The sequence below is a fragment of the Elephantulus edwardii genome, unplaced genomic scaffold, assembly GCF_000299155.1.
Source record: "Elephantulus edwardii isolate Elephantulus edwardi_28Jun2011 unplaced genomic scaffold, EleEdw1.0 scaffold00086, whole genome shotgun sequence".
Taxonomy (NCBI): Eukaryota; Metazoa; Chordata; class Mammalia; order Macroscelidea; family Macroscelididae; genus Elephantulus; species Elephantulus edwardii.
The window spans coordinates 2,212,679-2,234,864 of NW_006399836.1; positions in this window are offsets into that span (position 1 = coordinate 2,212,679).

Consider the following 22,186-nt stretch of genomic DNA (forward strand, 5'->3'; position numbering starts at 1 on the left):
GGGGCCTCCCTGGTGTCCAGGGCGCGTTGCTCACAGGTCCCGGCGCCTGGCCTCACGTGCTGCAAGGACCCCGTCCGTCCGTCACGGCGGGTCAGGACGCAGCCCCTGCCTCAGCACCAGCAGGCCCTAAATCCATCCCCAGCCTTCGCTCCTGAATTGCTTGTGCGGCTTTTACAGTTGCTCGGGGAACTGTAAGTCTGCGTGGCCTGACTCCTGTGTATTTAAATTCTCAGCTATAATGTTATATTAACTCATTTCTTGCAGTTTCCTGGGAGGTGATGTATACATTCCTGGGGCGGTGGGGAGTGGGGGCGGCCTGGTGTGCCAACAAACAGCTGTGGAGGCCAGGCCTGGGGCTCAACCCCCACCCCTCCTGGAGGTGTTCCTTGCCAGCTGGGCTTTCTCAGGGCCATGGACCCCCGGGAGAGGCGGATACCACTGTGTGCCTGGTGAGCAAGGCGTGCTGATTACACAGCTGTTAATTCAGTTGTGGACTGATAGGTGTCATGGCCCCGACTCCCAGATGGGACTTTGCACCCCCAGAGCAGTGAAGACACGGTCCTGGGAGTGGTGACGCTGGGGGCACACTCCCCCTTGCACCGGCACCCTGTAAGCCAGGCCTGGACTCTCCTAGGGGGAGGGGTCTTGCTGGGTGTGAGCAGAGCCCTGGTGGGGGTGCAGCTGACCACACTGCTCCCAACTGCTGGCTGTCCTGGGCCAGCCCTGTTCTGCAGCTGTGTCTGTGAACTCTTAGGGTCACACTTAGAGTGAGGGTCATTTTGCCCATTTTATCACCAGTGCCCAAGGTCAGAGGCTTCTTCTAAATGGCCAGGCCCGCGTTGAACCTGGGCTGTGGGCTCCACCATTCCTGTGCTCACCACTCCGGGCAGAGCGTGTCCATCCAGTGGCTCGAGCAATGTGTGCAAAGGCCCAGGGGCCAGGATATTGTGTTAGGGACAGTGGTGACACCAGTGCAGAATGGAGGAGGGGTTCCCGTTCCCCACCAGGGCAGCCGTGATGCAGATGGAAAGGGAATGAGAAGGCTGGGGAGAGGGGTGAGGGGCTCCTGAGGGGCGGATGGATGCAAGAAGGGAAACTAAGTGGAGGAACCCCCCTGGGAGAGGAGAGACCCAGTAACTCATGGCCTCGGCGCGGAAGACTCAGCTGGCACTACCCCATTGTTGGCAGGCCCCGAGGACGTGAAGAGGGCCAGGCGAGTTCTTGCAGACTTTCTTTAGTTGGTCCTTGTGCTTGGCTTCAACATCCGGGAAGTGGGGGTGTGGCCCCGGCTGCTGAGCGCTCTGGTGGGGTGAGAAGTCCTGGGAGTCGGGTTCTCTGCAGGGCAGGGAGTTGGATGGCCTACTCTACACTGGTCTTTCTCAGTTCTCTGCACTCTAGTTGTTCCCATTTTACGGATGAGGAAACTGAGGGTCTGAAGGGAAAGGACCTGTCCTGGGATGTGCCTGACGGGCTGGGGCTCGGAATGAGAAGCGTGGGAGTACACAGGTGTGAGGGCGATGGGCAGACCAGACGGGAGTGGGGTGGGGGTAATTAGGGCACACGGGCAGGGCCCCAGGAACTTTCTCACTGCCGTTCATCCAGTGTTCGCTCCTGGTTGTCCTTGTTCTCCTAGCCAGGACCAGCACCTCCTCCAGGAAGCCATCCTAATTTGCTCTGCTATTTACACACCTCCTTCTTGCTCTCATGACCTCTGTGTTCATGGCATTCTCAGCATGGCATTGTCAAATGCCAGACTGGGGACTTCCCACTTGAAGGACCTGTGTCTTGGTCCTCCGTGCCTCAGTGTCCCCCACTGGATGTGGCACAGAGCAGATGACATATCTGGATAGAGCCCTGGCTGGGGTCCAGTGTTGGAACCAGGGCAGAAGGGGAGCAATGGGCTCCGGGAGGCTGAAGCCTCGTCTTAGTTTGAGGGTCAGTGGGTAGAGGCAATGAGGGAGTTATGGTCCTGAGCCTCCGTGGGCAAGTGCCAGCCCCAGCTGAATTCATGGATTTGGCCCCAGGGGATGTGTGGTGGTCAGCAATGTCCCAAGGCCTGGGAATGGCTAATACCCTCACTTGGAGGTGCCCAGATTGGTGCCAGCCAGCGGAATGAGCAGTGGAATCGCTGAGTGGGGCTGGTAACCTGCATCCCTTGGCTTCATCCAGAGCCTTCCTAAGTCTCCAGCCCCCTGATGAAGGCTTAGTGAGCAGTGCCGGGGGTCACTGGGCAGGGAGCCCTCCTGCCAGCACCCTCACCAGGGCTGTGCCCGTTTTCTGGAATCTTCACCCAGTGCCAACCTTAATGAAGAAAGCTTTGCTCTAGTCTCCCCCATTCCCCTTCTTCCCAAATGGATTTGCTGTTTGCCTGAGCCGCACCCCAGGCCGCTGAGGGAAGCAGAGGGTGTTATTGTATATTTTAGCTGATTGTTCCCCGTACGCCCCAGTCTCTCTGGGGTGGGGCCGGGGGGATGGGGGAGTAAGTAAATTATATATTGAACTCCTAACTGGAGCTGAGGCCTTGTGGTTTCCATGACAACTGGGCTGGAAATAGCTTGGCGTGACATCAGCACAGTACAGGTATAGCTGGATCCAGCCGTTCCCCAAACAAGCTGGCTCCAAGGGGAGCAGGGGATTGCAGCTAATTAGCATATGCAAATAAAACCAGTGAGCAGGGTGGGGCCTGGGATGCCCCAGCTGGGCCTGTAGCCATGGCCAGGGGCTCTGGCAGGTAAGCAGGGCAGGGGGGATGCTGGTGGGTCAAGGCCACGCAGCCCAGGCAGAGCCTGTGTGCGGGGCCTCTGTGAGCAGCTGCCTGGGCCTGTCTGCCCCGTGGGGCTCTGGGAGTGTGGCCAACCTGTGCTGCCAGGGGCTGGGCGGGCACAATGGCGTGGGGCCAGCATGGTCTCTTGCCCAGGCTCTTTGGGGAACTGGCTCTGCTTGGCTAGTGTGTTTTTGGAGCCAGCTACCTAATTGGACCCTGCTGGCTGTGGTCTTTTTCTCTGTGACCAAGCTGTCATTCTGTGTCCACTTTGACCCTCTTGCCCTCCCAACTCCTGGGTCACAGAGAATGAGACCCTCGAACTCCCCTGCTCTCCACCTGCTCTGCTGTTGTGTCCACTAGGCCCACAGGGAAGGAGAGAGCAAGTCATCACTTAGCTTCTCTGAGCCTCAACTTCCACATCTGTGAAATGGGCCTTTTTCCTCTGCCTTCCTCCCTGCAGGGTGGTGAGGGGCTAATACAAGCCTGCATGAGCTTCAGGGAGGACATTGGACTCTGTCCCTCACGTTTGGATTGGGGCGCCATCATCCTGGCCCCCTCCCTCACCTCACCTCCCCCCACGCCCCCACATACTCCGAGGAGATTGAGGACTTGCAGTCAGCTTCTGGGCAAAGTGAAGGATGGCCGCCTTCACTGCGGGTCTCCACACGAGGACTCTTGGCGAAGCTGCTGGCTCTGGGCGAGCTCTGGCTAAACGAGAGAATTTATGCATCTCAGCAAATGGTGAGGGTGTGCCGAGGGAAGGTGGGGTGTGGAGGGGGTGAGTCAGACACAGCCAGGCCCTCAGAGCACATGGTCCAATGGGCGAGATGGGTGGGGACAGTGTGGCCAGTCCGAGGGCCTGGGGATGTCTGGGAAGGTAGTTGATGGCCTGGGACGTTTGAATGGTGCCTCATTTGGCCGTGAAGAGGGCAGGGAAGAAGATTCGGGAGAGAAGTGGGTGGGCACTAGGCATGTGGGGATGAAGACGTTTGGCTGCAGCTGGAAGATGGGATGGGAGCCGGCAGTGAGAGCCGTGAGCTGGGTGCCAGGGACTTTGGCTCTGGTCCCACCAGCTGGTATTTGAGCAGAGGAGTGCTGGTCCGGCTGCAGGTTTCGAAAGGCAAGGTGGACTCGAAGCAACTCAGGGGGAGCTCGGAGCTCGCCGCCCACAGGAGTGCCCTTCACAGCACTGCCGGGGAACGTGGCTGCTTCCATGAACAGTGTTCTGATGCTCAGACAAGTGTCCGTCCCTCCACGTGGTCCTTTTGCCTTCCCGGTCTCGGCCCCGTGGTGTGCGTGGGCCAGGCGTGAAGGGACTTTAGGGTCTCAGAGATGATCTTGATCAAGTCCCACCTCCAGCCCTGGCACTGGAATCTTCGGACTCCCTGTCGTGTGGTTTTCCCCCCGAAGTGAGTGAATGAGGCCCAGTGGTGAGGTGAATGGAGCTCAATGCACACAGTTCGAGCCTCACTGCAGTTGGGGCCTCATTTATATCAACTGTAAAATGGGCTGGTGACAGTCCTAGGTCATGGTGTCTATAGAGCGAGCTCTCAGTATGGGAGAGGGGGCATTGGTTCTCCAGGGTCATTGGGAACCTGGGGGACTGCGACTTTGGCCTCATGGAAAAGGACCACCACTCTGTATTCAGGGAGGCGGGGGACAGCAGAGATGGGATGGTGTCATTTCCTGCTGGACTGGGAGGCTCTTGTGCATTTGGGGACAGAGGAATTGGACGCAGCTGCCAGTGCCGTGCCACCCCCTCCCCAAGCTCACGGTGGGTCCTTGGTCTCAGGTCAAAGCCCTTCATTTTCCCATCGTTGGAAGCTCTGTGGGCAGCTCTGATCTGTTCTGTCAGGTTGCTGTGAGTCAGAATCAACGTGCTGGTAGTGATTACTGGAGCGGGTTCTGGCCCAGCTGAGTTGAGGGGACCCCCCCCATTCTACCCCTCCTTGCTCACTTGGCTAAATGCCCGCATGGGAGCTGGGGAAGGGAGGGCAGGTCCACATGGCCTCCACCGTGTGTGTGTGTGTGTGTGTGTGTGTGTGTGTGTGTGTGTTTGCTCCCATCTCCAGGTGCTGCTCTGCGGTTGTCTGTGAAGCTTCTAGGACCCTCATTCGTTCAGCAGACATGCATGAGTTGCTTTTGATGCACCAGGCTTGTGTGGGCATGGGGGTTTGAAGTGAATAGAAGAGGTGCAGGACAGGATCCTACTCACATCTGGGGGAGACAGGGCTCCCCATGCCCCACGCCCCCGCTTGGCACAGCCTCCAGGTTATGCTCTGCCCTGGGAATTGCTCGATCCAGGGCCTGGGAATGGCGGGTGTGCGCCTGGGAGCAGCCGGGCCAGGTGTGAGCTGCTTGCTCGCCCGCCGCCACAGGAGGCATTGCCACTTGGGATTCGAGCTCCTCCAAGGGCCTGCGACCGGGCCTCAGGGAAATCATTTCCTGACAGCGGCCATCAATTTCTCCAAAAGCCCGTCGGCACTCTGCAGCCCGTCGGCGGCGGTGGCAGCTGGTCCGTGTCAAGCCCCTCCATGTCCTGAAGACAGAAAACAGTCGCATTAGGCGTTTGCCTCAGGAGAGGTGGGCAGCCGGGGTTGGCGACCAGTTCTGGTCATGCCCTCTGTCGTCTCCTCACTCAGGGGTGGCTATGTGGGGCTCCTTGGAGGAAGCCGTGCCAGCAGGAGCTGAGGGTCCCTCTGTGGGCACCCCTCCTGCCTGCCAGCCACCCTGGTATAAACACCATTTTAGAAGGTAGCGTCCTCCTGGCACCCTGGGAGAGGTGCCTCAGCTGAATGGGAAGGGTGGAGAGGCAGTATGTGGCTCTGGGAACAGCCTTCTGGTCAGCGGGAACCGTCTGTGAGTGGACCCTGAGGTGGAGCTGGGCTGGTGCGTTCATTCTGTGGCAGGGACGGGTCTCGATGTCCCTCCAGGGTCCCACCAGGTAGGCAGGGCTCTGTTCAGGGCCCTCTGATAACTCCGCCTCAGCTTACACCATCAGCGCCGGGGGTCAGTGCACTGGGGCTACGTTCTGTGCACCAGGAAGCCCTCTTCTCATAGCTGTGTCTGTTCGTTGTAGACCTAAGTGCCAGGGACTAATCTAGTCACAACACATTGTCTAACACGTTGTCACCTGTGTTCCCAGGTGTGGAGACTGAGGGCCAGAGTTGTTGGGAAGAGATGGTCCGGGAGGCCCCAGTGTGGGTGGGAGGCTGTGAGCTGTGAGGAGAGAGGGTTTTGAGACCTAATAGCTCTGCACGCAGCTGGATGGGGAGCAGTGAACCACCCCACGAATCCATCTGCCCCCTGAGCTGGGCGAGTGTGGGCCCTGAGACCTGGCCATGGGTCACTGGAGCCTGGGAGGCTGCCTCATCCTCTGCTCAGCGACTGGAGCGTAGAAGGAGGTGTCGGTGAGGGCCCTGCCGTCTTTTGACAGCTGCCTCCTGACTCCTCACAGCAGGCTTGACCTGAGGTGTGGAGACTGGGGCCTTGGGTGACCAGTGACTGGGCAGGGTTATCAGAGGCCTCTCTGACCCCCAGCCCACTCCATACATGAGGGAACTGACAGTGATTGGGGTAATGGTTGTGGACACAGCGTTGGGCTTTGGATCCCCCAAAACTTGGGTGGGGTAGGGTATGGAATCGGCAACCAGAGCTCCCCAGCCCTCACTTCTCTGTGCACACAGCTCTCTTCACACAGTCTGCTGAAGCTTGGACCCCATCTGGCCTTGTGCAGGCAGACCCTGATTGTAAGATCAAGTCCAACCAGGATCTTCCTCTTCTTCTAACTGCACCTATAGCGACCCTCCCTAGCAGAGAGGCTGTCAGGCCCTAGAGGCCATGGCCGTGTACGCTGCCCTGGTGCCAGCCAGGCAGGGGACAGGAGACTCCCAGTCCCTTTGCTCGTTCGTTCATTCATGACAGGTACCTCCTAGGCGATGGGAAACTTGCCTTATTTCTCTCAGTAGCCCCGGTGCCTAGTGTGATATCTCACAAATACACCCACCACACAGTAAGGTAACTTCACGGTCCTGGGAAAAGCCCACTCCCAGTATCGTCTTCTCATGCGTGTTGGCAGACATTTTACCATTAGTGATTGATTCCTTTAGTGTCATTACTGCCCATACCCAGCTCAGGAAGAAGTCACTGCTGAGCCTCCGTCTCTGGATAACTCGTGTGTGTGCAGGCCAGGAGGCTACGGATCTTGTTAGCCAGGCTCTGGCGCGACTTGTGGGGGAGGCAGAGGATGCACGCTATCTGAGATTGCGTCCTGGTTGCACTTAATTGTCACCTGAGCCCCGGGCTTTTATCACTGTTGTAAGGATGAGACAGAGGCCACCTGTGGTCCCCGTGCTGGGAGGGACTGAGGCTGCCCCTTTGACGACACGCTTGAAGCATGATTGTGACGCTGACATGACCCCCTTGGGGCACCAGGGCACCCCCTCGGGGCCACGCGCCACTTTTGCACTTTATGACGTGTGGGCAGCTGGAGTCTGGCTTGGGAGCTCTGGTGACCTCATCTGCAGAGCTATGCTCCTAATGCAGAACCTTCCTGACTGTGTGAACCCAGCAGCTGCTCCGTGGGAGAAAGATGGGTAATGCCCTCCCGTGTGGTTTCAGCCTCTGAAAACCTGCCGGGGGGGTCAGTGATGAGTCCATGCCACCCAGGCAGCCGTGAGGGCCCTCTGTGGCAGAAATATCCGCATTTCCTTGGCGAAGGAATGGAAGAACCCAAGGGCCTCTTCTATGATATCCCCCTTAAAAAAAGGATGTTGGAGCCTGTGTACCCACTCTTTCTTTTTTAGTTTGACCTTTTTTTCTCTCATTCTTTTATTTATTTATTAACTTTAATGAAGGTTTACAGAGACTTAGGGTTTCCAGTCATTCATTGTTGCATTTTTCTCCCTACTCCCCACCCCCCCATTCACTCTTCTCCTTGAAAAGAGAAATTCTTTCATTGTTATGCCGTGTACCCACTCTTATGACACAGGAGGGTCTCAGGCCTGGGGGAGGAAGCACACAAGTAGCCCCTTCTTCTCATTGACCACGTGTACTGTCCATCAGCTCTGCTGGGACCCTGGCCCTGCCTGCCTGGCCCTGCCTGCCTGGCCCTCCCTGCCTGGCCCTGCCTGCCTGGCCCTGTCTGGAGTTCACGGCGGGCAGGAGGCACACCCACGTGATGGGGCTCAGGCAGGGCAACAGCAGACCACCTACCTGCCTCCCCTCCCATAGTCTTAGGAGAGCGATCCGTGGGCACCCTGCCTGCCAACCTATGACCAGCGTGTGGCTCCTAATGGGTCCTCCATGGAGACTGTATTTTCTCGAGTATTGATGAGCCGGTGTCATCCAAGACACAGCGAGAAGCTGAGCTAAACTCAAGACAGATTGGCCCACGGCCTCATCAGTCAGCTGGCGGCCACTCTGCTGGGATGAAAGGGCAGGTGGGGGGCAGGAGCTGGCCGAGGCTCTGGGAGTGGTCGTCAGCCACAGACCTGCCTCTGGGGCGGCCTCACTGCTCCCAGTGCGGGGAATTTGCAGGATAACCAAGTTCCAGCCCCCTTCTTGGCAGGGACACCCTGCCAGGCCGCTGGGCTACTGCGGCTGGTGAGGTCTGATCCACACTGTCCCCTTGGGCTCCGAGTCCTGCCACCCGGCCTTCCAGGCTACATGGATAGCCAGTTGGTCCCACAGGCCACACTCCTTCCTCCCCTAGGACTGGTGCTGATGCCTGCCTAGAACGTTTCTCTGCATGCTGGGTCCCCCATCTCACCAGCGCCCCACTTGAATTTGTCTAAAACTCTGCATCCCACAGACACTGTCTAGGTTTCCACGTGTAGATACATAGAGGGCCTGGGCCCTCCGATAGCACCTTGGTCTCACATCACCCTTAAGTTTCCTGCCAACCCCTCCTCCAGATAGAATCACTCATTTCTTTGTGCGAATCTCCATTCCTGCTGCAGCTTCAGCGCCACAACCCTGGGACCCACCTCTGTTTTCTTTCCCCCTGTTTCCCCAGTACTGGCACATAGTTGGCTTTCTGCGGAAGTTTGCTGAGTGGATATAGCACGAGTGTTGTTACCCTAATGAAAGATTTTTTCCCTTTTCTGCTGCTCCTTGGATGAAATCCAGACTCCTCAGTGTGGGATTCAAAGCCTCAGGGCTCAACTGAAAACTCTCTTGTGCTGGAGTTCCTGCTTTTACTTGGTGAACTCCTATGCATCCTTCAAAACCTCAATTAGATGTCCTTTTCTGTGGGCAACCTTCCTAAGTTTGAGCAGCCACTGGGCCTTAGGCCTGTGTAGGGCTGAGATGGGGTTGAGAGCTCCAGCTTTAGGACCAGTGTGGATTAGCTTCAGGGACAGCAATTGCTGAACAGACTAACTGTGAAGGTGGTGGGCAAAGTCAGGCTCTCCCCTCTGGAATCTTCCTTTCTCCTTTTATCCTTGTCACAGCCCACTTTACAGATAAGAACCTCATGGCTCTGAGAGGTGGCTTACCTTTTCGCGTGGAATACCCAACTTGCCCATGGAAAAAAGCACACTCCCGTCAGGTCTGATTCCTGACACTTCAGAGAGAAAGAGTGTAAACGCCCCAGAGGGTTTCCAGGGCGTTAATCTGTGTAGCAGCAGACCGCCACATCGTCCATCTACGGAGCTGTGACCCTTTGACGAGCAGCCCAGTGCAGAACCACTGCCATCCGTGCAAAACTGGACTCCAGGCAGTAGCTGTGCTCTTCCTCACGCGATGCTGAGTGCACGGAGGAGGGCGTGAAGGGCTGGGAGGCCTTAGAGGAGGCCTCTCCTGACCCTATCAAGTCTGTAGGAAGTTTTCACGGAGGAAAGCTGTCTGGGCTGAGTGGACGGGGCAGAGCACGTCTTCAGGGCAAGAAGGCGGGAGGGCACCCTGGCGGTGAGGGCCGGGTGGGCAGACGGCCAGATGTGTGCTGACTGCTGGAGCAGGAGGTGCAGAGGCTGGGGCTCAAAGCTTGGGGTGGGCTGCTGAGGGGAGCAGTGAGGTGTGAGGCTGGGAAGGTGGACTGGTACAAGATGGGGGGCTGGCTGGGGATGCGGGTGCTCACCTGGGGTGGGGAGGGAAGACTGATGGCCGTGGGCTTTCTAACCCGCATTCTGTTGCTTCCCGTCCTGTGGCCACAGCGCACAGCCTCCTGGCAGTTTCCAGATCCTGCAGCCCCTGGTGTCTGCGCGTCCGGGTCCTGCCTAGTTCACTTAGCTGTGCCCTCTCTACTGGGCCAGCTCAGCAGCTGCTGGTCACTGTCACGGGCAGGGACTTGGGGGAGCTTTTGCTGTATCCTTGGGGGGAAGGGTACAGCGACAGCCCAGTGACTGTCCCCCAGGGTCCATCCTCCTCACCTGCAGAACGGACCTGCCCACCTCCTCTTCCCAGTCCGTTTTTGTGATGTCACTGTAGAGCCTGGTCCATGCCTCCCGTGGCCTCCCCACACCCAGGCTGCTGAGGCCCTTTGACTAGAAGACCACTGCGCTGGGGGCCTGCATGGTCACAGTGGAAGCCCTGAGCTGGCTAGGGGCCATCCCAGCCCCGCTCGCCCCACTTCTGTCTCTGCAAGGTGGGTGTCATTACCCTGTTTCTATAGAGTTGGAAATAGACTCATTGAAGTCACCGATTCCTGCTCCCGTCACGGCCCCGCGGCCTGACCCAACAGGCTCACCTGCAGGCCCCCCTCACCACTGGTCCCCAGAACCCGGGCATCCTCCAGGGTTTTGTGTGGAAGGACCTAGCATTGGGATGTGGCTGCAGCTTGATGTTCATTCAGTCACTCGTTCATTGATTCAGTCCCAGACACCTTGGGCCTGCCCCCTCCCCTCGCGCTGTTTGAAGCATTGGGGACATACATACTCCGTTCCAGCCCCGGCTCTGGGGTCTGGCTGTGTGGCATTTCAAGGGTGGAGCCCCTGGCACATCTCCCTGGGCTTCAGTTTCCCGCATCTGTAAAATGGGAGTGATGTTGGTGCCCACCTTGGGGTTGGGAGGATAGAGTAAGGCTGAAGCACACAGTAGGATTTCTCCCCCATACGCCTCCTCCAGGAAGTACCCCAGATTTGCAGGTGACCCTCCTGCCGTGAGCACCTGCCTTGTGTCCCTGGGGTGGTATCTGAGGGAAAGTGGTCCCCGTGCCTGGTGCAGTCACCTTGGTAACCCCACGACCCCCTCAACGCCTCCCTAGCTACCACATCAGGGCTCTGCACGTAACAGACACTTAATACATGTTTATGGAATTGAATTAACGATAAAACGAGATAATGGGCTGGAAGGGGCCTGAGTTGTTAGGCGGGAATGCACAGTGTAAAAACCAGGCATATTTTTTTAAGCAGATTAATCTGGCCTTAACTCATTCTAATAGCCCGCGCCCCTATTGGCCAAGGCCATTATAATAATATACGGCCAGGGCTGGGGGAGCTGGGAGATAGCGGTGCCTCGAAGCTCCCCTTACAATTGGATACCACAGCAGTCTATCTCCCAGCTCTCTCCTCTGGGGCCCAGAGAGGCCAAGGGTCCTGTCTGGGGTCACACAGCCAGTTGGTGGTGGGGCTTTGGAGCGGCCGGAGGCTCAGTGAGGCTGTGGGCCTTACAGTGCAGGGGTTGGGCAGCACAGGGGGCCTGATCTTCCAGTAGGGTGGTCTAGATACAGCATCGAGATTCCTATGTCGGGGGCTTTCAGCTCAGCTTCTCACCTCTGAGAATCGCTCTTCCTGAGGGTGAGAGGTTAGTCTTCCTGCTTCAGGTTAGACCATACAAACCGTGAGGTGGTGGCGTGACGTTGGTGCCAGTCATTCACACTGTGAATGAGTTAACACCTTGGTGAGAGCTGGAAATTGGGGATGTGGGACTAGCCTTGCGTCTGTTGGCCTGAGTGGGGGAATGGAGCCTGGTAAGGTCACCACCGCCCCAGATGAGGACAGGTGGAAGGAAGGCTGAGATTAGAGAACAGGGCTTGGTCAGGAGAAGGGGAGGCTGGGAAATGAGACCTCTCCCTCTCATCCCTTCTCTCTCCGATGAGGTGACCAGGTAGCATTCTTTTGTGACAGGTTTGGGGAGTGGGGGTTATAGTTGGTCAGGCGGGAGCAGCAGCTACCGTGTTTGATGTCCCACACAGCTGTCCTCCAGCCAGCGTGTCTCAGCCCTGTGCTGTCACTAGAGCCATCAGGTGCCTTGGCCTGGAGCACCAACCCTGCCTGGCCTCAGACAACTGGTTAACTTTCTCAGCCTTGTCTGCAAAATGGGTCCACGGCACCCTGGCAGTGACATTGAGATAGGAGACCGAGCACAGCCCAGGGTAAGGGTGTGTGTCACACCCCTTAACCCTATCCTCAGCCCCCCAGGAGCTCAGATCTAGGGTGACTCCTGCCCCGTTGATCCTCAGGGCCCTAGGCTAACTGCCTGTTGATAAAAGATGGGCTGCGGCCAGTCAGGAAGTGTCTAACGATTGGACATTTCTCCAGTTTGGAGATCCCTGGGTAGGGAGGCACCTGACCTCGGGGATCCCCTAGCAGCCACCCCCCTACTCTTCCCACCTGCCTGCTGGTGCAGGGACGAGGCCCTCAGCTGTCAGCCCAGCTTGGCAGGGCGGCTGCAGCTTTAATCAGCCATCGCACCACTTTCCTTGGAAGGAGAAATTGCAGGTGGCAACTCGTAATTTCCCAGGCTTCTCCCTTTCATTAATTTCTCCCGCAAAATGGAGGCTTTCTGCTGAGCTGGGGAATTGGCAGCCGTGAGCGGCAGCTCGGGCTCAGCGCGGCGGGCTTGGGGTGGGGGTGCCCAGGGGCTGGGAATGCAACGTGCACACTGACCACCGTGTCCCCCCTCGCAAAGGCAGAGGCAGGTTCTACGCTCAAATTGGCTTGCTGAGCCCCGCTAGGCCCGGAAAATTGCCTGGTACGTGCTGTGTCTGCAGCTCCGGCTCTGGTGCAGGAGGAAAGAGGGAGATGGGGACCTTCCAGACGCAGCCCCGTGGGAGGATGAAGATGGGACAGACACCGTGGGGCTTTGGAATGCTTCTAGCGCCTGGGGTGCCGGTTAAGGACTGTCCGATCTGCCTAGCTCTGCAGCAAGGGTGTGGAGGGACCACAGGACGGGAGGAGTTTCTCAAGTCTTGAGCCACGTGTGGGAGGACCCAGGGCTCCCGTTCTCCCACAGCTGCTGGAGTCACAGAGGAGTTTATTCTTGCTGTGGGACGGAGTTAGAGACCCCTGGAGTCCCGCCTGGAGAGTGGCTGGCAGGGCAGCGTGGGAGGACCAGAAAGGATGGTGTGAGTTGAAGGGATGGGGGTGAGCCCAGGGTTTTTTTGTTTTGTTTTGTTTTGGTTTTTTTTATTCTTTTTTTTGTGCGTGTACCGTCAAATCAGATCTGACTGGTACAGGAGGAGATTGTCCCTCCTTCCCCTGCAGAGCATCTGGGGATTCGAACCGTGCACCTCTGGGATTGTAGTTGCAGCTCCTTGCCACTAGGCCACCAGAGCTCCCCTGAGCCCAGGGTTTTGATGTGGGTGACCCGGCGACGACTCTGCCATTCGATGAGAAAATGGCTGGAAAACGCAGGGAGGATGAAGCTGGTCCTCGCCAAGAGGAAAGAATCAGTCACCACCTAGTACAAATTAGGGATTGCTTTTATGTGCCATCAAGTCGCTTACGACTCATAGAAACCCTCCGTACAACAGCTCTGAGCCCTGCTCTGTCCTGAGCCAAGCTCATTGTCTCTGGCACACCTACCCCCCATTACCCCACTCCCTGAGTCAATCCATCTGATCCAGAGTCTTCCTCTCTTGTGCTGTCCCTCCACCCTTCACAGCATGATGTCCCTCTCCAAGGACTAGTCCCTCCTTGCAGCAATTCCAAAGTATGTCAGACGGAGCCTCAAAATCCTTGCCTCCAAACTGCAGCCTGGTTTTACCCTCTCCGGGACAAACCTGTTTGTTTTCCTACAAGTCCATGGTATACTTGATACTCTTCTCCAGCGCCACAGCTCAAAGGCATCAATTCTTCTTCTATCCTCCTTGGTCATTGTCCAACTCTCTGATGCAAAACAAGTAATTGTGAAGATCATGGCCTGAATCAGGCACACCTTGGTCTCCAGACTGACATCATGGCTCTGCAGTATTTTGGAGGGGTCCCTGACAGCAGTTTTCCCAGTGCAGTTTGTCTTTTGATTTCCTAGCTGCTGGTGTTAGTGCGTTTAATACCGAGCACGCAAGGTTGTGTCCTCTGCATAGAGCAGACGGTTGGTTTTCTCTGATCTTGATGCTGTATTCTTCATAGAGTCCATCGTTTTGAATAATTCGCGCAGCGTACTGATTGTGTGGGTATGGAGAAAGTATGCAACCCCGATGCACACCTTTGCTAATTGGGAAAGTCTGCCGTCAGGGACCGCTCCAAATTACGGAGGAGCAGTGATGTCAGGCCGCAGTCCCTTGCTGCGTGTCTAAAAGCTTGATAGTGAACAAGGCTGATAAAAGAGTTGTGGTGTTGGAGAAGAGTGCGGTATCCCACGGACTGCCTCAACTCCAACCACAGGTCCTGGGGAAAGTGCAGCCAGGGTGCCCCCTTGGAGACAAGGAGGGACAGGACCGGCATCGCACACTCTGGGCACGTTGTGAAGAGAGGCTCTTCCTGGGAGAGGAACATCAGGCTTGGGAAGGTGGAGCGTCCGCAGATGAGACGGCGACACTCAGGGAGATGGATTGACGGTGACTGCAGCAGGGGGCTCAAGTGTGTCAGAGACTGTGAGGACAGCGCAGGACGGGACAGGGTGCAGGCCTGTTGTTCACAGGGTCACTGGGAACTTGTACTCGACTCGGCGGCACCTAACAGCAGTGTCACAACTCATTATTTCTCACCTGAAACTGGGAGAGAGCAAGATGAGTGTGTGTGTGTGTGTGTGTGTGTGTGTGGTGTGTGGGTGGGTGTGTGTGCGTGCACGCGCACGGGTGTGTGGGTGGGTGTGAGTGTGGGGGTCTGTGGGTGGGTGTGGGGGTGTGTGTACGCGCACATGTGCTTCATCAGTGCCTATAGAACTGGGGGGAGATGATAGGGAGAGAGATCTGGCCTCTTTCTCTCCATTCTGCCAGGAGTGAGACAGGACGAGGGATGAGAACACACAGCGAATGCACCCTCACAGGCTGTGCACCCTCAGCGGATGTCTGAACCCCACTCTCGGGTTTATGAAAACACAGGCTATGGAGATAGAGGCCACAGGGCCCGGGACTTCAGGGAGTCCCGCTGGGAGCCAGGCCAGGAGGCCAGGCTTGTACCCACCCTGGCTGGACAGGGTGTGGCCAGCCGCAGGGAGGCTGCCACTCCCTCAGCCAAGGCCCACTGTGGGACACGGTACCTGGTTAGTGCTCCCCGTGTGAGGAAGTTAAATGGTCAGCAGCAAAAGCCCCCAGCCATCCACCACCTAGGCAGGCCTTGGAGCTTTTTGCCTCAGCTGTACTGGGGTGATCCGACCCAGGTCCACGCCCTCCAGCCAGGGCCTGCCCTCGGCAGCCTTCCATCAGGTTTCCCAGGCTTTTCAAAAGAGATGAACCCATCTGTCGTCCAAGGAGCAGCTGGTGGTTTCAAACCATCAGCCTTCCAGTTAGTGGCCAACATAAACTGCACCACCGGGGGCTTGGTGCTCATGGTTGTACCTGTTTGATACAAGACTGGCCCAGAGAGGCCTATGGACGGGCTGGTGCCCAGCTTTCCTCTCCCAGGCCCCACAGTGGGCTGGCTGGACGGGCAGTGGGCTGGCTGGACGGGCTGGTATCCAGCTTGCCTCTCCTGGACCCCGTGGAGGGCTGGGGGAGAAGCACGGCCAGCTACAGCTTTAGGAGCCACAGGTGTGTCCTCCTGTCAGCAGGTGAGTTGATGTGAGGCTCCGTGGGCCAGGCCAGGGGGGAGCACAGGAGGAGTGTGGGGTCCAGGATGCAGAGTTTCTGGAGGAGGTATGCCTCCCTCCCCTCCTGCCTGGCTCCTGACCCACCCAACACCTGGGCCCTCCTGCACCCAGCCCAGACTCCACCTGCCAGACCCCCAGTCCCCGGTTTAGGATGAAATTCCTCCAGCGGGAACCTAGCTGGGCTTTGATCTTGCCAAAGGGAAGGGCGCGAGCTGTATATTTTCTCCTGTAATGGGGTATTAAGTAGACAGCAGATGGGGATCTCCGGGCGGGAGGGGCGCTCAGCCTGAAATACGGCCCCATCGCTGCCAAACCTCAGAGGACTCCTTGCTACCTCTGGGCTGGCTGGGAACCAGCTTTGATGTGCTTGCAGCAGGGGGAAGACCGCAGGTCTCCCTGGCACTGAGAGGGCTCTGGCCTTGGCCTTGGCCCTCACTGGGCTGGAATGTGATCTTCAGGCACCTGGGGGAGAAGGACCCTCCTGCTCACCTCCCTTTCCCTCCTCTCCCCTCCCCTCCCTTCTCCTGCCCTTTCTCCTCTCTCTCTCTGTCCTCTTCCTTCTGCCCCCTCCCCTCTCCACTCCTCCCCCTTTCTACCCTTTCTTCCTCCCCCTTCCCCTTCCTCCTCCTCTCCCCTCCCCCTCCCCCTCCCTTCCTTCTGTAGAGTCGTCTCTAAATGCACAGGTCCATGCTGCACCCTTCTTTCACCCATGGACTCAGGATGCCCAGGGAGGGGCACAGGCGTAAGACACAGGGGTAAGGGTGTGGCTCTCTCCTCCCAGGCAGGGTCAGAAGTGTGCAGTGTGGAACAGCCTGGGGTTAAGCATGAGACTGTTAGTCACAAAGTTGGCAGTTCTTACCCACCCAGAGGGCCCTCAGAAGACAGGCTTGGCAAGAACCCTACAGATGACTCTGTGGGGCTCAGATGCTTCACCGCGCCTCACGTGCAGCATAACTGCATCTCGCGATTGTGCACACACGGGTGCACTGGTGGCATAGTCGGTAGCGAGTGTCGGTGCCGACCCAAAGGCGTCGTGACTCTGACAGTTCGAATCCAGTAGTGGCTTTGAGGGAGAAGGCGGCCAGTCTCTGCCCAGCTGTGATACAGCCTTGAAAACCCGATGGAGAGTCTCTGTGAGGCAGAAGCGGCAGTGACTCTGAGGTGGATGTGCGTACACATAGAGGGATCCTGGCGCGTAGAAGTAACAGCACAGCGATGTGGGGCTGGGGAGCACCCCGATGGGAGGTGCCTGCGGACAGGTGACAGATCATTCCAGAACTACAGGGCGGTGGGGGGTGGGAGCTGGCCTGGGTCTTCAAGCAGCCTCAGAGCCTGGTGGGTGGGGTGGGAATAGAGATGAGAGTCATGGAAAAGGGTGCAAGCCACACGCATGCATGCATGCAGGTGGGGACAGAGGTGCTGGGGTGCCTGACCTACGGGCAGGCCTGGTGGTGTTCCCCCGCCCCCCCCCTGCATCCTCAGCCCCACCCTGGTCAGAAAAGAGAAACCTGTTGGCTCCTCCCCCGACCCTGACCCTGACCCGTCTCTCCCGTGCTACTTCTGCCTCATCCTCCCTGGTTCTTCTCATTCCCTCCTGAGACCCCACCTGCACCCTCACCGCATTTGGTGCCGCAGGTGCACATCCTGACTGCGGTGGGAGCCTGGGCCTCAGTGTTCCCATCTGGGAAATGGGGCTTCTAACACTTGGTGGCACTATCAGGGTTCTTGCTAAGGTTTCCCGCCCCCTGGTTTCCCCAGCATATTGCCTTTTTCTGTTGCCTTTCTGGGTGGTTGCACCAAGCTGAGCCGTCACAAGTGTCTATTCCTGAGACCTCTCAGCAGTTCCTGCGAGGGTGCTTGCTGCTAGAGGTTTGGGTTAGGGGCCCGGCTGAGTTGGAAGCCCTGGGCCTAGACCTGAGTCCAGGTCTTGCAACCACCCACCGGTGCCAAGGGACACTGTGTGCTGGAACGTTCTTTCTTGACCGAAGGTAGCTGTGGGAATAGCCACCTCGTGCCAGGTTCTGGCCACTGTGCTGAGAGGTGTAGGACTCTGCCCAGGCTTCCGCTGCCCTGGGATAAAGGCATGATCCCAGCTGCTGGGCCCTGGCACAAGAGGTCCCCTCACTTCACAGACAGGTTCTAACTAGGAAGGGCTAGGTCTGGCTGGCTACCTGTCAACACCTGGGTGGGTCCTGGCCCCTGTCGTAGCCCACGACCCAGTAATGTTGGTGCCTGTGCCTGCATGAGGGTGGGAACTTTGTCTGCCTGGTCACCTCCCTGTGTACAGTCCGGACATCAGTGCTGGGGGAATTCTAGCTCAGGGAACAAATGAGTGAGTGATCGGCTTCCGGCACTCCCGTCAGCTCCACACCTGACCCCACAGTGAGCATCTGAGGGTCTCTCCTCTCCTTATCCCTCTCAGCGTCCGAGGCTTCCTCTGGGCATCCCTTCCCCAGCTGCCCCCAGTTCATATGTACTGTCCTGGGCGCTCACCTGTCCCCAGGCCTCGCAGATACTGTAGCTCCTTCGAGTCAGCCCCTCACTGGGGCCTTTCCATCCTTTTGGAAAGATGGCCCTGGCCCACCGACCCTCCCCCCCTTGCAGTCCTGACCATCCTGTGGCCAGCCCCTGCTCAGGCCCTGTTTGTGGGCTGAGGTGGGGGTTGGCAGGAGTGAATGGAAGGAGAAATGAATGAATGGCTGAGCACAAAGGATGCTGGACAAGGCTGGGTGTGGGAGGTGGGTTTGGGAGTTCCATCCCTAGGCAGAGGCTGGGTTCCTTGGTCAGGAGTGACGAGGGGCTGAGTGGTGGGAGCCTTGGCCTTGGGCTGGGGGCCCTGAACTCCCCCTCACCATGGGACTAACTTCCTGTTGGCCGGCCTCAGTAGTTCCACTGGGTGGCCTTCCTACTGGGCCTCAGTTTCTCCATCTGTAAAAGGCGAGCTTAGAGCCCACTGGGAGCCCCGAGCGGCCAGAGTCAGGCTGCTTGGCTCAGGCGGTGGGCTTTTTTTTGTTCGTCAGATCCTACCTCAGAAGGGGGAAGATTGACATAAACCCCCAGCCTCTCCTGATAACCGTGCTGCCCCACCACCAGCCTCCTGCCCTTGGGCCTGTCAGAGCTGGGTGGTCTGCAGCTTGGCCCCTTGCCCAGCGGCTGACCAGGGTCTCTCAGCTGCTCACTTTTCCAGAGGCCCAGGTTTCAGCACCTGCCTCCCCACCCCAGTCCCCAATCTGGAGAGAGAACCTCGCACTGCATTCCCCCATCCCCCCGATATTCCAAACAGGCTGCCTCGTTTTAAAATTCCTCCAGCAGCCCCAGGCCCAGCGGCTTCTCCCAGCGAAGGAGCGGGCGGGAGCTGCGAGGCCGCACGTGACTCTGCTCTGCGGCTGGGGAGGCTTTGATGTGGCGAGATTGCAGCCCGCCCCTCCCCCGCCACCCCTCCCCCTCCTCCTGCCTCCCCTGCTTCCCCCTCCCCCTCCTCCTCTTCCCTCCTTCCTCTTCTATTCTCTGCACCCCCTCCTCCTCTGGGTGGCTCCTAATTGCTCTCCATCCCTGACAGTACCCGGCCAGGGGGAGGGGCCCCTGTGGAACTGGGCGTTGTAGGGGTGGGAGAGGCCAGTTGGCTTGGGGTGGGGGGGAAGAGTAAGTGGTTGGATGATGTGGAGGCCCCCTTTGCAGGGAGCATGTTCTGGGCGACCCTTCTGTCTGTTTGATTCATGAGGTCTTGAAGCCCTGGCCACTGAGTTGCCTCTGTGACCCGGAGAGAAACTGAGGCCCCAGGGCACGTGTACCATGCAGCAAGAGGGGATTGAGGAGGGAGGAAGAGGTATCGAGTGAGGAAGGGCCACCGGACTATGGGAGGGCGGTCTGAAAGAAGAGCCCTTTAGTCCCCAGCCCTGCCTCTGTCCCCAGTCCCTCCTCTGTCCCCAGCGCCCCTTCAGTCCCTGCCCTCTTCAGTATCCTCTGCATCCTGGTATTGTTGTGGACCTCAGTTCCTAGCCCCTCTCAAGCCCCAGCCCCCTGATATCCCAGCCTCCTGGATTTTAGCCCTGAGAGGGATCCTCACTGCTTGCCCCTCCCTAGGGCCTGAGCCACCTAGCAGCCCCTGGGAGTGCTGTTTGGTCACCCTGGGGGACCCCTGTCCTTACTTCCCTCCCCCCATCTTCCCCTCACAGGCCATCTAGAGACTAGGGACTTAGCGTCTTCCTCAGCATTGTCAGGTGACCTCTGGGCCTCAGTTTCCTTGCTCTGCAGAGGGTGGGCAGTGGGCATGGAGTTAAATGTCCCTGCAGAGCCCACCTGGCTTTCTCCCACCCAGCAGGTACTTCTGGAGGACCTTCCTGCCCTGCCCCACTCTGCCATTCCTCCAGGTTGGGTCTGGAGTCCTGGCTATTGGACTGGGGTCAGGGGTCCCTGAAATGTAGGGTTGGGGGCTCCCACTGCAGTAGAATGCTACTCTTGGCCCTGACCAAACTGTATCTCTGTCACTGCTCCACTTTCTCATTCAGGTGGTCCTGGCAGGCATGCTCGTGAAAGGCAAGTGCAGGGAAACAATTAGGGCAGAACTGTAACCTTGCCAGCCGGCGCCCACCTGTCCTCTCTCTACCCACCACACCCAGCTCCAGCATTGTAGTGTGGCCGGGGCTCAGACAGGTGTGAGACCCACACACATCAAGGCCCTGGAGACCCACGCCTGCCTGGCCGGGCCCCTGCTGTCCCAAGACCAGGGAGTGCCCTCAGTGGTGCCCAGGGATTGTGAGCTTTAACAGTTCCTTGAGAGCCCTGCCCACTCTGCCCTTTCCACACCCCAGAGCCTCAGTCTGTGACAGTGACTCAGCTGCTCCTACTCTGGGGTGCTTTGACCTCAGCAGCAGCTGTCCTCCACACCCCCTCAGTGTCCTATCCAAGGTCAGCCTCAGGGTAGCCAGCAATGTGGTTCCCCATGGTCAAACCCTACTTGTTCTCGGTCCCTCTTGCTGCTCTGTCTTGGCTGCCGGGGACGTTGGGGTTCTCTCTGGGCAAGGACATCTGGGGACAGGAGCACTCAGGGCCCTGAAGTCCAGACTTGCATGATTGGCTATGCAGCACTGAGTTCTTCACTATCCTTCTCTGGACTTGTGAGAAATGGGAACAGTGGCAGTACCTTCTCCCTTCCTGTGAGGATGAATAAGTAGATGGTCCATGACAGGCCCAGTGCTTGTGCTCCGAACCCCATGCTCCCTAATTCCCATTCTGGGCTCAGACCTTTCTACAGAGCATCATGTAAGCCAGCAGGGGTGGATCCCAGGGACCCTGCTGGACCCCAGGCCTTCGTGGTGATGTCGCCTGTAGGGTAAGGGAGTCAGAGGAGTCTGCACTCATTGGCTGAACTGACCAGGCCAGGATTCGCCGGGCCTGCTCTGGGGTGGGGAGAGGGTGCCGAGGGGCAGCTCCTGAGGGCCCTGGGACCTGCCCTGCCCGTGCTGGCCCCTCCTTGCCACTTATCCATAGTGGGTGCTCAGGAGACCAAGAAGAGACCTGAGGTAGGCAGACAGGGGTGCCAGTGAGAGGGGCTTCTCCATCCGAGGGCCCCTCATTCCTACAGCTATGTATGTATGTATGTGACCACCTCACGACCATGCCCTTCGTGCAGGCAGAGGTGGGCTACGATGGCCGCTCACCTGTCGCCTGTTTTTCTGTCTTCAGCCCCTGAGCAGCCTTCCAGTGTGATTCTTTCTGGTGGCACCTGTTTGATAGATGGGTGACTTGTGTGTCCAAGGGCACAGTGCTGGACTGTCCAGCGTGGGCATGGGTACCTGGGCCTGCCTGAACCAGCTCAGTGTAAGGATTGATGACAGGTTACATTCTGACTCCTCCAGCTTGCTGTGCGGCTCTGGGGGAGTTAATGCCCATCTCTGCACCTCAGTGGGTACATCTGTGGAGTCAGGATGACAAACATCTGCCCTTGGGGGGCTTTCGGTGTGGTAGCCGGACACCTGGCCCTGCTTGCCCCCTGTCAGCTGGAGTGGTCGCCGTTTTCCTTCTTACTTGACTTGAACCACCCCCTTCTCCCCAGTACTGCTCCGTCAGTAGCGCTCATCTCTGAAAAGCTAAGCTGAATGAGTGGGCCAGGTCCCCTGGGACCATCTCCCTGGCCCTGGGGGGAGGGGGGGCTGGCGTCTGCAGGGCTCCTGGTAGCTGTGGCAGTGAGAGGGAAGCTTGGCTCTGTCCTGGCGACCTGGCCGTTCAGGGGCTGGGGTCTCGGCCCTCCCTGGCCTGCCTCCCGGCTGACAGCTCAGGCAACACAAACTGGCTGCCCGCCAAGCTGCCTCCTCTCCCCGCTGGCAGGCAGCCCGGGCCCGCTGCCAGGGGGCCGGCTGGTGGGCAGCAGCTCCAGCGCCGCAGGGCTGTGATCCCAGCCAGGAGGCTCCGGGCAGGGTTGGGTGTTGGGGTCGCCAGCCGCCCCATGTGGCCCTTGGGGAGCCCGGGCACAGCTGCGCCGGCTCTCAGCACCGCCCCCCCCCCCCCCCC